The 4,466-nt window shown below is 36.2% G+C and overlaps 3 non-coding genes across 3 annotated transcripts; all 3 read right to left on the reverse strand.

Annotated features, from left to right (window-relative positions):
* Nucleotides 1-291: 291 nt before the first annotated feature.
* LOC142165209 (U1 spliceosomal RNA) lies at nucleotides 292-452 on the reverse strand. The gene has a single exon (XR_012696117.1). It is a non-coding gene; the product is annotated as a U1 spliceosomal RNA (small nuclear RNA).
* A 1,020-nt stretch (nucleotides 453-1,472) lies between these two features.
* Nucleotides 1,473-1,587, reverse strand: LOC142164952 (U5 spliceosomal RNA). Its single transcript, XR_012696042.1, has one exon. It is a non-coding gene; the product is annotated as a U5 spliceosomal RNA (small nuclear RNA).
* Nucleotides 1,588-2,228: 641 nt separating this feature from the next.
* Nucleotides 2,229-2,389, reverse strand: LOC142165353 (U1 spliceosomal RNA). The gene has a single exon (XR_012696161.1). It is a non-coding gene; the product is annotated as a U1 spliceosomal RNA (small nuclear RNA).
* Between the last annotated feature and the right edge of the window lie 2,077 nt (nucleotides 2,390-4,466).

Consider the following 4,466-nt stretch of genomic DNA (forward strand, 5'->3'; position numbering starts at 1 on the left):
TTAAGCTTCGATTTGTTTCCGTTTATTGCTAGGAAGAAATAGAAGCTCATATCATGAAAAGTTGCATAGAATGCGTTCGACTAAATATCTTGAAATTCCAATGATGGTTTTTGTCTTTCTAGTGATTGAATTGCAGAAAACAGAACAGCTGCGGGTTGTTTGAATTGCATCCTTTATAGTTACATTAAGATGGCTTTCTTTCGAGTAGAAAAATAAAACTCAATTGTGGGAATTCCGGGCCATTAGACAATTTAAAACCCATTGACCAGAAAATTTTAGGTGAAGAATTGGGTAGGGGCCGCGCGAATACAAGCCCCCACTACCACAAATTATGACGTAGACTCGACCACTTGGGTCGACCTTAGGCAGGCACCCCTCCAAAGTGCAATGGAGGTCACCAACCTAGGTCATAGGTCTTATTGATCGCCCATTGACCCCGTCCTGGTAAGTATGTTTCCATGAAGCTCCTTGCCATAGTTCTATACCCCTCCAACTCTTTGTTTTTCCTTCAGCCAGCCGATGAGGGACATCTTATTACTTAAGCTTTCCTCTAATATTTTCTCTGTAATGATTTTTTGATACTGAATGTTGTTTATTTCAAGTACAATTAAGATGCTTATCCATATAATAATTTTATGTACAAACATATAAACCCCTTGCTTTCCTTTCTCCCCTTCAATTTAATGTAACACACCAAGATATGAAGACGGGCAGAATGACTTTAGATGGAGATTAATCTGGTTTTGTTTATAGGTAGAAGTTAACTTTAAAAGAACTTTTTGTAAGATTGTACTATTATAATACAATTGCACTATTTGTACTATTATAATACTTAATATTGGACACGAAAGGCTATTTTAACTCTTGTTGCTTCTGTATACTTTCCTACTGTTAAACAAATACAAGAAAAGATTAAAACTCTAGCCATCTTAAGAATTAACTATCTTTTCTCTTTTCAGTTCCCCTTATAGGTTTCATTTTTCGTAACATGTCATACTCTCAGCTGAGGAAATTTTCTCCCTAGTAATAATATGAACAAATCAAGTGATCCATCTTCAATGACAAAGTTAAATGACTGTTACTGTGCTGGATTAAGGGTGTTCTATACATACAACCTAAGATTATAAAAAAAACATATGATTACTGCAAAGTCTCTTAACGAAGAACAGAGTGATATAATCAACGATTACGGAATATAATGTGCATTCCACTAGATAATCTGATACTTACTCGGATTTTATTTTTATATACAAACTTATTTCATATATATACAAGGGAAGAACTCCCTAAATAGTTTCAGATGGTGAGTATCTGTTTATATAAGATAGAGAAGTGAAAGTTACTCGCAACTACAGTAATAAATATCATTTTCATTAAAAAAGATTAACTTATTATTTAACCCAGAAAGTCTGCCAGTTAATTCCCACTTATATCCCTATTAAACATTAAAGATTATAACTGGAATTGTAGGGGGCACTCAATTGAGAACCCCTCCAAAAATAAGCGTATGCCACTAAATGCAGCGTCCACACGGTATTCTTTAGTAAAAGGCGAAAGAATAGTTCGCTTTGTGCTCACTGCGTGGCTGCATGAGTTTTGCACTTCACTTATGCTAAATTTTTATACCTAACAAGAAGTTTGGGCTTACTCTTTATTTTTCGATGTGGGAGTTGCATCTCTTATTCCACTTTAGTCTCTTCGCTGTTTCCTTCACTTACTCTGTGGTTTAAAGTATACATTTAAATATAAGCGACTTTGCGGATCGTTCAGCTCTGTCGTTTGATTCATTGGCATAGTTACTTTAAGCTTTTATTCATTTCAGGTTCTTCGTGATTACACTGGGTTTTTTATTGTTTATGATATGGTTGAAAGTCTACATCTCAAATAGAATCTGCTTTGCTATTCTGTCTCTGCTTCATCGTTTGATTCATTTGCATAGTATTTAAGCTTGGATTTGTTTCAATTTCTTTCTGTTTGGGAAGAAATAGATGCTCATAACCTGATTATGATGAAATGTTGCATAGAATGTGTTGGTCTTGAACCTACAATGAAGGTTTTGTCTTTCTAGTGTTTGAACTGCAGAAAACAGAGAAACTGCAGGTTGTTGAATTGCATTTTTTATGATTAAGATGGCTTTCTTTTGGTAGAAAAAAATTCATTGTGAGAATTCTTCCCCATTAGACAATGTATAAAACATATTGAGCAAAAAAATTTAGGTGAAGAATTGGGTAGGGGCCGCGCGAACGCTGGCCCCCACTAAAATAAATTATGACGTAGACTCAGCCACTTGGGTCGACCTTAGGCGGGCACCCCTCCAAAGTGCAATGGAAGTCACCAACCTAGGCCATGGGTCTTATTGATCGTCCATTGACCCCGTCAAGGTAAGTATGCTACAAGTTGCTCCTTGACATGCTTCTATACCCCTCCAACTCTTTGTTTTTCTCTTTGCCAGCCGATGTGAAACTTCTTTTGCTTAATCTATCCTTCTTATATTCTCTCCAAAACAATATATTGCCACTGAATGTTGTTCATTTCAAGTATAAATAAGATGCCTATCCATATAAAATTTTTATGTGCAAACATATAAACCCCTTGCTTTCCTTTCTCCCCTTCAATTTAACATAACACACCAAGATATGAAAACGGGCAGAATGACTTTAGATGGAGATTAATCTGGTTTTGTTTATAGGTAGAAGTTAACTTTAAAGAAAACTTTTTGTAAGATTGTATTATAGTAGCCTTTGGTGTGGGGGTTAGGCAATACCCCTATCATGTCTATATATAAATAAAATAGTACAAAATAGAGGGGACATGGATCTTACCTCTGCAACCAATGAAAGAAAGGAAATAGCCTAAGTTCCTTTCAACAATACGAGCTATACAATCAACTTACCAAAAAATTACGTTTATCATATCTTCTTCTCATGGGAGGAAGTTGCCATCTATCCAGTTGAAATAGTCCCTTAGCCTCTTTTAGCATCTGTTGGAGAGAGTGATAGAAGGTGGAAGTTTCACTAGAAGATGTTAACTTAGCGAGGAAGTCGCCCACTTGATTTGCTTCTCTAAAGCAATGAGAAATCTGTACAGTAGCTTCTCTGAGAGCATGCGTAGTATCCATGATAATGTTCTTTAATTTAAGGTTGTTGGTTCCCCTGTTGAGAAGCATGTTGGCAATAACCATGGAATCCAATTCAATATGAATCATGCTTAAACCATGTTGAGTGCACCATTTAATGGGAATGTTGGCCGCCATTGCTTTAGCTAGATTATTACTGCTACAGTGCACAAGGAAAGAAAAAGCCATCAGAAATTCTCCATCACTGTCCCTGACAACACCTCCGATGTCAGCATTTCCATTTTCTCTGATAAAGCTTCCATCTGTATTGAGTTTGATCATCCCCACCATAGGCTTATTCTAGGTGACTTGCTTTATATTCACTGTATGTTGAAGTCTTTCAATCATATTACAAATGTTAGGCCATGTACCTATTATATTATAGCTGGGATAGGTAAATTGAAGGGTTGCTTGAATGTGCCATATAATTTGAAATTTCATCCTACTTTTGTAGAATTGTTTATGCTCCCCTTATTTACATGACGTCCAGCTTTTCCAAAGTTCCCAGCAGATGACCGCTGGAGCAATTTGTAACAGAAGCTTGTGGATAACATTTTTTGGATTAATGTCCCACCTTTCTTTAAGAACTCTCTTGATCGGCCACTGATGGTGAGTGATTCCTAAAGGAGCACCAATGTATTTCCAAATATGCATAGTTATTTCTCCCTCCACAAAGGTATGTTGAATAGAGTCATTGTTAGGCATTTGACAGCAACAACATCTAGAGGTTATTTGGTTGCCAAATCTTGCAAGCACTTCATCAAAAGGGAGTTTACCTAAACACAATCTTCAGGTTAGAAAGGAGAATTTAAAGGGGATAGAATTATGCCAAAGTTTACTGAAAAATATATTTGTAGGACTCTAATTTCGCACAATATGCTAGGCAGATTTAGTAAAGTATTGGCCATCTTTAGTATCATTCCATACATCATCATCTGTTTCAGTTGGTTGACCATGTTGATGTTGCTAATAACTTCCACCATTTGATTTGTAAGAGTGTTGCGTAGCTTATTCATATCCCAGCCACCATTGCTAATAAACCCACGAACATTGGTCTTATTACCAATTGTGGTAACTATATTAGCATTGCTATAAGCCAAAGGACATGTCATTGTCTAATTGTCTCACAAAAAGTTGCAGTCTCCAGAGTTAATAAGCCAATTGATATTGCCTTCAGCTTTGTCACTAGCCAATAACAAATGTTTCAAAGCCTGTGAGTTACCCGAGATCCACTTCTTTTTAACAGGATAACTTCCTGGACAATATTTAGCTCTGAGAAAATCAGCCCATAGTGAAAATTTTGTTCTAAACCTCCACCATCTCTTGATAGTTAATGTATTAGAGATATCTT

The sequence above is a fragment of the Nicotiana tabacum genome, chromosome 1, assembly GCF_000715075.1.
Source record: "Nicotiana tabacum cultivar K326 chromosome 1, ASM71507v2, whole genome shotgun sequence".
NCBI classification, from domain to species: domain Eukaryota; kingdom Viridiplantae; phylum Streptophyta; class Magnoliopsida; order Solanales; family Solanaceae; genus Nicotiana; species Nicotiana tabacum.